Source organism: Corapipo altera, unplaced genomic scaffold (assembly GCF_003945725.1).
Source record: "Corapipo altera isolate COAL_440 unplaced genomic scaffold, ASM394572v1 48b, whole genome shotgun sequence".
NCBI lineage: Eukaryota > Metazoa > Chordata > Aves > Passeriformes > Pipridae > Corapipo > Corapipo altera.
In genome coordinates this window covers 6063087-6074968 of record NW_020884884.1, presented here as the reverse complement: position 1 = coordinate 6074968, position 11882 = coordinate 6063087, and the positions used below count along the sequence as shown (strand labels likewise).

The window sequence follows — 11882 nt, the reverse complement described above, 5'->3', positions numbered from 1 at the left end:
CCTACCCCCAGCCCTGCAGACAGCCTTTGCTCTCCTGGGGCCACCCCAGCCTGAACACCCTGAGGGAAGTTTGGAGCACAGAAAACCTTGTAAATGAAGTAAAGAGGAAAGTAAAATTCTCACTGTTTCAGTGTGGGAAGCAAGAGAGAAGTTACAGGGTTGGTTATATGTTAGCCTAAAAACAGTGTTCAGAAGTTCCTTGGATAGTATGAACTCATATTTTTGCAGGGAACTGCTTTTAGATTGCCTGGCTCTTTAGGACTTGGTTGATAAAATTTAATCTTAGTGAAAAGTGAGTCAGTTTCCTAAAATAACATTTCTGTTAAAGCCTTGTCCCAGTGTAAAATATTTGAAGTTTAAAAAACCCAACACTTTTTCTTTATTTCTTCTGTCTTTAAAATTGTCTCTATGATCTGACAGCAAGCTGTGAAATGGTTGTGACACTTACTATCTTGACTTAAGCCTGTATCAAGACTCCACTTCAGGGAGTGCAATCATGCGATAAGCAAACTAGTCAAACACGTCTTAATTGCTGCATACTCCATGTAGTTGCTTTCTGGGACCTTCTCCTCGTGGGGTTTTGCAGGATCAGGACCATGAATTAGCTTCTCCGTACACCGTTGGTGACCCTTGGCTGAACAGGGTAAAGAAAAAAAAAGATAGCACATGTACTCATAGAGACATAGCAAATAAGGGGGCTGTTCACCTTTTATTTTAGCTCCTAGCAGTGCAGGTTTTATTGAATTGCCATTAAAGGAGGCTTGATGAGGGGTAAAACAGACTTGTCTTGACTTTCTCTAGTGATCCCAGCACTGAAGTGCTGTGGTGCCTGTCCTGTGTTTCTTGGGTTAAGAAAAGTGAAGCAAGGCAGCAGGAAGCAGGGATGTAAACTTCTCAGAAGCAGCAGGAAAATAATGACATCACTGTTTTTTCAAACTTTGAGCCATCTTAAAGTTCTAGAGCTGTTTTGATCATATCTGTTTCATGAGGAAAAATGTGTATTTTTTTGTAGTGCTAAATGTGGTTATATGCTTAACTTTGTACAGTGCTGGCATATGCAGACATGGCAACTGCTTTGAAATGGTGTTTCTTTTATTACAGACCTGATTAGTTGGGAGGGAATGGGAATTGGATATTCTAATAACAAGTACTGGCAATATCTCCCACCCCCCCCTTAAAATAGCTTCCACTTTTATTTCTTTTTATGTGAGGTGCGTGTTATCCAATGAAATAGAATAATGAAGAGACAGTTGGAATTCAGATTTTTGTGAGGTAATCTTGTTTCAGCAAAAAAAAAAAAGGCTGTGAAACTTTTAATAAAAAGTAAAGAAAAAAAGTTTTAAAAGTTCTGGCTCTGGAAACCCACTTTTTTCTTCTGAACTTTTTACTTATTGGTGTGATTCTTTTGAAGAGGTTCTGCTGCTTTCAGAAAAAAATGATGCTGAATGAATATCATGGGATAATACAGTAGCCTTTATAGGATGTGCACTGACCTACCTAAGAAACCCAAGAGAGATAATTACAACCTTTGGTAGTCTACATGTAAATGCACTTTGCAAACGATTTTCCATGCAAAAAATGCGAACCAGTTACATTTTGGAATCTATATCTATATGGAAAATGGACTGTAAAAGAGATGCCTATTTCAGGCAATTTTTGACGAGTTCCAGATTTAAAAAAATAAAATTATGGCATATTAAATTATTAGGCATCTTTATTAGGGTGTAAGGAAGATTTATGGTGCAATGAAATATTGCTGCAACCTAATTTAGAACTTGACAAATCTGGTTTTATAGGGTTGAATTATAAGGGATACCTCATTATTTGTGAGGAAAACTTTTCTTTATTGTTATTCTTGGCACCCTGGTCTCCTTTTTGGTTGGGCTGTGCTCTGTAGGAGCTGCTTTGGGCAAGATGTCTCAGCTGATTCTTTTTCAAGGGAGCTGTGCAGGATGAAGTCATAATTAAGGTTCACATCCTGGCAAGCCTTTCTTACCACGTGTGGTCGCTGATTTCAAGTTAAATACTTGCAGTCCTCGTTGCTCCTTTCAGTCAGAAGTGTAGGTCTTCTTAAAAGCATAGAATATTACTTTATTGTCAGATATTCCTTACTGATAGTGTATATTAGATACTGTATATACAGTATCGGTAGTTACAGAAAATTCTGCTGCACCAAAATTACATTTATGCTGCTTTTTTTTGAGGCCTCTATTCCTTTCTTCTGCATGCAGGCCTCTTGATTGCACAAGGGCATTCTTTCAAGCGAGTTTCAAGCAAGAGGCAATGTATGACCTGGCATTATGGCTTGCAGCAGTAACTAGAGAACATCACAAAAAAATCCCATCATTTGCTCAGTTTAGGAAGTAGGAAATTTGGGGTAGCAAATACTTCTTTGGCCCTCTTTTGAGACTTCTTATAGTATTCTTATGTTGCTGTTTACAGGTTCTCCACTTAGAAACAAAACTTGAAACTTAAGTTTGTGCATTTGACTAAGCTGAAGAGCAAATTTTAGCTGGAAATAGTATTTCTTTGTAGGGGAATACAGTTTTTCTTGTGCATTGTTTCCTGTGCTGCACTGACGTGCGAAGTGATTGATCTTAAGCAAATTGCATACACTCGTAACTACAGCCATCTATGCGCACATAAAGGAGCATGTGACAAAGGAAAACAAAAACACAGACTTTGAGCTCAGACAGTAAATCTTTTGGGGACCTTTTCTCCTCATTCTTGTGGAAGAGAAATCTCAGTTTCTCCTGATGCTGGCTGTGTTACCTGACCCCGTGGCTCCACAAGTGTGCGTTCTGATGTGTTGTGCCTACCACACTGGAGGAGTAAGGCGTTGCTGGGTGGCTTATGTGATCAGGTATAAGTAGAAGAGGAAGTGTTTACATTTAGAAGGCTCTCATAATGAATACTTAAATGACTTACTGGTAAGCACAGCTTCACTAGAATTCCAGTTCAGTGTATGTTGAATGTGCACTGTGTTATACACTTAGCTTCAACTATAAACCATTTGCTGAGTTTTAGTGACTCTGATGTTTAGTCTTTGCCCCCCCTGTTTAGACATTAGTAGCCAAGTGTTCTGCCTCTGTATTTAGCCTTAAGTTGCACTTTTTTCTGATGTAGTCATCAGATCAAATTATTTATAAAATGAGGACATCCTTTTGGACTTCATGTGTAAACAGTCTTAAATATGTGCACAGGCAGAGAGATTCTTTTCTGTTTATCCACAATTGAAGGCCAGACATTAATAAATGCTAACATTAAATAGGGTTGGTTTTTTTTTCCTGCTTGATCTTCACTTACATTTTCCCTGTAAGGCTCAGATTTCTTCTCTAGGTTACCCGAAGAACTTTCACCTTGATCAAGGTACTGGTTGCAGTATGTGTCTGCTACAGTGATTTATCATCAGTTAGGGTAAGCAAGTGAATTCTTTTAGAGTGATTCCTACTGGGCAGATATTAATTGTAATCAAAACCATGGTAGCAATACTGGCATGTATGTTTGAGAGTAGGATCAGCCATCATGAGGCAATATGGTGACTCCAGGACTGTTAATTCTGGAATTAATGGTGAGAGCTGGAAACATGCCACCAGCTCACCTAGGTGCCATTTAAAATTTTCTTGGAGCCAAGTTGGTCTTGGTCTTGGTTTATTTTTAAGACATCTCAACAGGCAACAAAGTGCACCCCTTGTAGTAGGGATTTGGGGGTAGTAGGAAGGGATTCTTAATCAAGATCGGAGGTGACTGATGATGTCTCAAGCTGCTGCAGCAGGGAGACTTTTTTGGCTCTCTCTGCTGTGTCTTTTTGCATACAATGTACTGGAGACCTGGGAGGTGCCCATACGAGTGAGTGGCTGCCTTCAGCAAAATGGGGAGATGGGAAAGCAAGAAGCAGGATACTGTAAAACAGGGTTTGACAAAGATGCATCTTTCATAGGTTTTAAAGGTACTGACTGCTACCAGGGTAACTTCATTTCTGTGTTTGTTTCAGCTTTCTGGCTTTTCTTTTTGCTTTTTTTAACAAAACTTCAAGCACCCTCTTAGCCAATGACAGCAAGGTTTGCAAATCAAAACCAAATCCGAGCACAGCACTACACTTGAGTGAATTGTGCTAATCTAAGACAAGCTTCTGTTTCCTGCTTGGAGCTTCTCTCCTGTGCTCTCATTTGGCACATGTATGGTACTGTGTGCTGACAGACACCTTTGAGGCACAGATCAGTTAAAGAAGTGTGTGTGGTGCTACTGCTCTGGGCTTGGTATTTCATGTGCTTATTGGCTACCTACTCGTGGTTAGGAAGTAGGTGTTTGGAGTCATGTAGGCTGGAGAGGACTCCTACATTTGTGAATTAACATCCATAATGGAGTGGTGTTAGGTCCTTTTTGTGTGCTCCTATGATTAGACAAAAAGCTTAATCTGCCAATGGAAGTATTCCCCATAAGAAGTCACAGAGTGCAAGCAGTGTGTGTGAGCAGAACATTTTAGGTAGCGAATACGTTGAACTGATAGAATCCTGCGTAGCCCAGCGCTGCGGTTTGCATAAAAGCAGACCCTTAAAGACCGTGTGGTCTCATCTTCCATCAGCAACTCAATGACTGACTTTCACTTTCCTTACGGTAAGAGAATTGATAGAGAATTTGCCATCAGTTTTCTCTCTCTGCATTTTTCCAGACAGTTTGGCCTCAACGAATTGTACAGCCTCCCTCTATGCTGCGTGGGAGAGTACAGACTGCTGCTGGTGGCAAGGAGGAGAGATTAACATTCATCTGTTCTCTCCTCGCTCTCTTTTCCATCCTGTGGGCATGGGAGACTTATGAATGTGACGCTCCTTCGGGGAGCATTTCTACTCATTGCCCTGATGACAAGACCACAGAGACACTGATATGGCTGTGCAAGTTTCACATTGCTGATTAAATAGACATACGAAAACGTCAAGTGCAGTAGCTCTCTGGAAGAGGTCAGAGAAGAAGATGGAAGGACTGGCATAAGCCTTAGGTCACTTGTTTGCTGAGAGGTCTCATTTTCCAGAGTCCATGCGCATTGAGGGCTTAATGCAAAGTCTGCCTCCTCACTTGGGTCTTCCATGAAAACCATGTTTTGCAAGAGCTCTGTGCCAAGCAGAGATATTTACTTCTTTGATTTTTACTCTGTGTTTTAATGTTGCATGTATAGCCAGGAAATCTGATGAAGAATGTATGGGAACAAATGTTCTGGGGTTTTGTGGGACTTTTTGTTTGTTTTTTGGTTTTGTTTTTGGTTTGGGTTTTTGGTTTTGTTTGGGGTTTTTTGTTTGTTTTTTTGTTTGTTTGTTTTGGGTTTTGGGGTTTTTGTTTGTTTGGTTGGTTTTTTGTTTTGGTTTGGTTTTTTCTTTGCTTTTTTAAGAAAAGTATTTTCCAGTGTGGAAGTTAAAGTTGATGCTGTGTATGTGTGTACAATCATAGCAGTGGTGATAACACTCAAACGCAGGATTAGGAGATTTACTTTCACTTTGCGGCATTGGCAGGGACAGGAAAAATTTTGCAAACAAATGTTTCTGAACCATCCTGCCGCAAGGGGAGCTCTCAGCTGGCATCATCCTCCGGTATCCATTTACCATCCATAGGAGTCAGGTACCGGGGTTGGGTACACACCGTGAGGGGGTGATCCCTCTGCTCACTTCCTGCTGCATGAACAGCAGGCTCAGTCTGTCTGGGCAGAAACAGCAATTGTTGTCCTCGGTGTCTCATGCTGATACCAAATTAAAGGGTCTCTCTCAAGTAAGAGCCAGGCATTCTTTCCCCCACTGTAGCCTATCCTACATGGGGAGGGGTTGATAGTTAGCATTTACTAATTTAGGACTGTGGAAGGTTTGTTCTCAATGAAATGCAGTCAGGAGATCTTGCTCCTCCTTCGGTTAGTAGTCCCTGCAGGACAGAGGGCAATAGGTCTCTTCCCGTCCTTTCCCACTGCCTAATGGGATGTGATGAGGCAAGTGTTGGGAAGTCTCACAAGTGTGCAACCAGCATCCTGCATGAGGTGGTGGAAGAGTACAAATGCAATTTATTTTGAAAAATATAGTGAGGATTTTACCTGGGATAGCATATGTATTGCATACATTGGCAGGGAATTTCTAAGAGCTTGTTTGAACTTTTAGAAGGATGTTGCTAACAGGAATCAAGTGTGATGAGGTCAGTACAAGAGGAACAAAACCTTCCATTCAGATAAGAGCAGGGGAAGGGAAACACTGCCACGTGTGGGACTGGTTCAGGCTAAACTGGTCCGCACAGTAATTTCTACAGCTCTTCAGAAACATACTATGGGCTTGAGCTTCCCAGCTCAGACAGGTCTACGTTCACGTTCCAGGCTTTGGGAAAGCAGGAACGTCACCATCTGTGTCCTACTTCATTTGAAAAAGAAAATTAAAAAAAATCCTGAATGCCAGCCATCTGCTGATATCACATCCAGATTTTATCCTTGTATCTGGGGGCAGAGGAGGAAGATGGTTTCTGTGGAGAGAGGCACTGTGCAGAGAGAAAGACCTGCCTGCACCTGGGGGTGCTGCTGGATGCAGAAACCAGGAGAGGAGCAGGTTGCCTTGGCGTCTCAGTCCAGCTACCTTCTGTAGTACTAAAACAGTCCAGCCTTGAGAGAGTGCAGCTGAGTCCAATCCTGCCAACAGAGTCCACAACACTTAGTTTATGGATTATTAAGAGGAGATCTGTGAAAGTGGACGCAGAGTGATGGGTAGTTAAGAGCCACATATTGATGTCTGACACAAAAAGATAAATCAAGGCTTTTTCCTTGTAGCCTGGTCATTGGGCGTAATGTTGTTTTGGAAATAGATTAGGAAGTGTTTTTCTACAGACTGGCTGTTAAAATAGGCCCACTATCTCGATGGGAACTAACGCAGGCCCTCGGCTGGACACAGGAAATGAGCAGACTTGCTTTTTTTAAATCCTTTTTATCCCAGATATCCCCCAGTAAATGCCTAGTGAGTTTTGATTTGCTTATGAAAGTGCTTTTTCTGAAGTAAATGTGTCATTTTTCTCTGCTTTATTTCTCTTTTCCTTTGTATTATAGAAGTTGAGATCTGTTTCTGTCTCGATAGGTCTGTGTGAATGTGAACACAAGTAAGGCAGTAGAGAGTTAAAAAAAAATCCATTAATTAAAATATTTGCATTGGGAGCTGCAAAACATTTACTCTTTGAGTAAAACAAACTGCCCTATTGTTGTTGTATGATTGCTACAGTTGCTCTGAAAATAGCCAGGAAGAGGTTGTGCTCTGAGGAATTTTACTGGGTTGGCAGGGGAATAGAAGGGTAGGGATACTAAAGGGGGCTATTGGTCAGTGGCTCTGTTTTGTTCAAATCTTTCTGTAATGTAGACAAAATTTTGATCTCTTCTTTATAGGAGAAAAACAAAAAACCTCACAATGGTGGAACTATGTTGTCATATTATTCTGATAATGCCAAAAATTAATGATCATCAGTAGAATCTGAGAAAATGGTATTTACAGGATGAAAGATTTATTTTTTTAGCACTTAAAGTGTATACTAACATGCACTTGAAGAAAGGGGGAAAAGGAAGCATCCCAGAGTAGGCAGTTTGGACCCTGGCCCACAGGCAACACTCCTGGCTGGGGACCCATGTGGTGCCATCCCCGTTTTGCTGATGGGAAATGGCAGCACAGCGTGGTGGAGGCTGTCACCTTTCTGTGGCAGTGAACACCTGTGGGTTCCCTCTGGGGTCTATTGGCATCACAGCTGCTCCGTGTTCAAGGAAAGCCAAGTGAGTGTGCATCCAGTTTTGTACTTTAGGCACAGAGATACTCTTCAGTAGCATCACTATAGGAAAAGTAAGCAGACATGAAAACTGTTTGGTTCAAGTCCTTTAATTCCTGCCATATGTCCCCCAGATGACTGGACTGAAAAATTCAGCATTAGTTGTTTGCTTTTTTTAATGGTGTTCTCTGGTATGGTGTGCCATTTCACTGTTGCACATTCCTGACCTTTTCCAGCCTGGCAGTAGACTAACAGGCCTTATGGGCAGGACACTGAAAAGGCTAAAAGGGTGTGTGAAGGGGTTGGTTTGGCTTTTTAGGTCCTTGTTTCACATTTCTCACTCTAGGCAGACTCTTAGCGCTTTTCAGGGTTGCCAGATGGGAGGTCTCTCTTCTGCTCTAGTGACTCACGGACTGGCTGGATTGCAGGTCATGTCATATTTTCTTAATGGTACCATGGATAAGTGTTTGTTCAAGCCCAAATCTGTCATGACTGCAAATTTTATTGACAGTTCTAAGGTTGCAAATTTGCTGGTTATATGTGCGGTAGTCTTTCCTCTGATCCCAAGTATGCCAGGCTGCGTTATGTTTACCTATATTATAAAAACACCTTGATTGCTTTGAAAGGTTGGTTTGTAAAGGTGTTAAGAAATTAAATGTACTTGTTCAGGGTGGGTGTCATTTAAACTTGAGCGTGAGAGTTTTGTTCCATCAGTTTCTTGCATGCTTTACTGTGTTTAAGAAGGGCTGCTGCTGACAGTTTCTTGGCCTGGAGATAAAAGGTGCTGCTTACCCAGGTTTGATACTCTGATGGAAAATGGTCTCCACGATGTATAACACTGCTGGGATTATTTCTAGCCATTACCATTGGTCTCATTTTACAACCATTCACATTATGTAATTTGATGCTCATTTAATTTCATGAGAGGATGCTGCAGACTTACTTACGACTCGGCAGGGCAACCTGTACACTTTGACCACCTCTGTTATCCCTGCCAAAGGAGGAAGAGCATGTTTCTTACAGAACATGTTATAACATCTTTAATACCTTTATATCCAGGTTTCCCAGATTGCTGCAGACAGGAGGGCAACTTGCCCGGAGTGTAGATTATACTGGAATGGCAGGAGAAATTTAGGGGTTTTTTTCTTGAACTGCTTATTAGACTTTTGTTGTAAGGTTATCGAGAGGTATTAATGGGCTTTTTCTTTTGTTGCAGATGGAATTTTATGACTCTCTGTATTTTGAATAGGACAAGGAGATGTGTCTGATAAGGTAAGAGAGAGGGTAAGATAAACATGTTCGTATACAAAATCGTCTCACTGGTTTGATTTTGGTTTGAAGACAACCATTTCTTTCCCTGGCAGAACCCTGCAAATAATTGAGATGTTTATTTTTCAGTTACATCTGTCTCTGACTCTCCAAGCAGAGACTGCCTCTGTTCTATACAGCTTCTGACCCAGTCCTTTCTCCTAGTGAACTGATGTACAGATTTAGAAGACAAAAACATACACCCTTTCAGGCATAGGGCTTAGCAAGATAGATTGTACTTATGCTACTGTTTTAGAGCTTTTTTTTAAAGTAACAGATGAGATAGAAAAGTTTTTGTTCAGTTTTGAGATATTGCCTCCCCCACCCCCTATCCCAGATATTTGAAAGGTAAAAAGATTTCAAGCTGTTTTAGCTTCAACACTTTAAACCTTGTTTTTCTTGTTGTAGTATTTTCAAATTTGGACTGTTTTTATTAAGACAGAGTCTATATGAGTAGAAAACCTCCAGATTTGAGTATTTGTCGTCACTAGTGTGGTGAAGGAAGCTGAAAGTTTGCTGATTCTTTTTAAATTTATTTGTTTATTTGTTTTTATTAATAGCATTTTTTAAAGGCAGTGTTTATATACTTTCTTTCCTTTCAGTTTCTGCTTCAGAGGCTTCCACCGGTAGAGAGTAGATGTCTTCAGAACTCTTAGATGTTGGGATAACCATATTCAAACAACAAACAGCCAAACAAAGAAGTAGTATTACACAGGGATTGTCACTGTCTTTCAGAATAGGATCCACACTGTAACTATCCAGCTCTATCACTTGTGTGTTCCATTTTTGTCTCCCCTTTCTTCCCGAGCTCTGTGCCATTTACAGGCCTCAAAAATCCCTATTGTTCTTTTTGGCTCTTGGTTGGAAAATGTAGTGGAAACAGCTAAATGCATCATTGTATGAGGACCAGGACTAAAAGACTTTTTCCTTGGATTCAGAGATTTAGCTGTTGTAGATGCTCTTGAGGTTTTTTGGTTTATGGGTTTTGGTTTTGTTTGGGTTTTTTTCCATTTATGTTTTGTTTGCTAAGTAGAGTTAGCCTTTGGAGGGTAGCTGCCCAAGCAAGAACTCAAAACTTTGAATGACTCTTGGCTTTGTGTGCTGTATGCAAGAATCAAAGGCTTGCTTGCTTCTTAGGTTTTTTTGCAAGTATTAGGCATTTTGTCCATTTAAACTACCCCTCTTTCATGCCATTGTTGGATCTTGTTATGAATATTTTATATAAAGGCTCTACACTAAGGTGGTCTTGTATGCATATAGTTGGTAAAATACAGCTCTCCAGGTGAGAGGCCTTGCAGTCTGCAGCTCTGTTACACAAAGCACCTTCAATGCATACCTCATTTGTTATGTAAACGAGCTGCTTCACTTGCACGTGTTCCAACCGGTCCTCCTATGCTCCAAGAATGGGTAATTAAAGTTGCTTTCAGGACTTAGAGTATTTTCAGCCACCTAGAGTATTTTCAGCCCAACCTGTGCTGGCACCCCTCCACAGGCATGCAGGCTGTTCAGCTGCCATCCCATTGCATGCCTCCCACCGGCACTGATGCAGCTGGAGGCTGAGGGATGCCCACTGTGCCTTTGCCACTGGGGTACTTTCGTCAAAAAAGCAGCATGGCCAGAATGGGATAGGTAGAAGTGCTTATGTTCTGGCTGGTTTGTTCAGATACAGTTGACCAAGAGGTGTGTTTGTCCAGTGTCAGTGCAATGTGGGGAACTTTGGTGTGCATGTGGGATAACAATTTACTTATTCAGCTGCTAGTATTTTCTGGAGATGTTATCCTCCTGTATTATACATATATTATATAGTGTATGTTGTTCAGTACTGTTCTCTTCTGTGGAATGGATATTGATAAATCTTCATTATACTGTTATACTGTCTTTTCCCAGGGCAAGCTCACTCTTCCTTTTCGTGTAAAACAGGCACTAAGGAGGCTCTGTTTCTAGCAAGTTCTGCAGCTTGAGGCAGTGAGGCCTCTCACCACTGCTTTATTGCCTGCCCCAGGCACGTGCAAATTGTAAGCCAGATCCCAGCAATTGCAGAACTGGCTTTAAAATGAGATACTGTGAGGAAGAAGTAGCACTTCCCACTGGCTCTCGTCTTTCACCTATAGAAGAAAATATTCTGTCTGCATTTTGTATAATGCCTTCTCAGGATAAAATATAATCCTGAGCTGGGAATGGGTGTCTTGTTCGCCTTTCTCTGAGAGGGCTTTGTTTATGCTTTCCCCAGCAGCCTGGGCTAGGGGAATGCAGCTGTCCCATGCTTGTCCTCCTGTGTTATAAGAAGTGGCTGTCCTGGTCATGTTCCTTCTCAAGGCCACAGTTGTCAGGTGTCCCTCTTTCTTTCAGCTATCCCTAGCTACTGTGGATGGCATCAGTGTTACTTATTTATTTCATATTTTTTTTAACCTTCTGCTTCCTTTCTGCGTTCTCTCACCGCATTTACATTTAGGTTTTCATTCTTCCAGGCAGGCATCTGAATCCTGCCCCAATTGTGCCCTTGAATCCTGTCAGTATCTCCTGCCCATGTTTTTTGTTGGTTGCTTACATTTTTCATGGGTATTTCCTGACCCATTCCCTGCTGTTTTTTTCTTCTGGAGGAGTCCTTCTGAAGCATTCCTGTGTTTCTTGCTGCCATTCCAGTTAAAGGGGTTGCTATGTTTTGGTCCCATTTAAAGCAATGATAGATGGTCCAGTCTGTACAAAGAATAATCTTGGTTTAATCCTAGCCATGATGACTTCCTTGTAATGGTTGGCTTTTGGCATCTGTCCTATTGATTATGTGATGAGGTAGAATTAAAAAAAATGAATAA

The 11882-nt window shown here is 41.2% G+C and overlaps 1 protein-coding gene across 5 annotated transcripts in view; it reads left to right on the top strand.

Annotated features, from left to right (window-relative positions):
• Positions 1-8977: 8977 nt before the first annotated feature.
• The window catches only part of TRERF1 (transcriptional regulating factor 1), a 74040-nt gene continuing 71135 nt past the window's right edge, over positions 8978-11882 (top strand). For all 5 annotated transcript variants that reach the window (XM_027641378.1, XM_027641375.1, XM_027641377.1 and 2 more), the window contains exon 1: positions 8978-9033. The gene's annotated coding sequence lies outside the window, so the exon portion shown is untranslated. The remainder of the gene's footprint in view (positions 9034-11882) is intronic.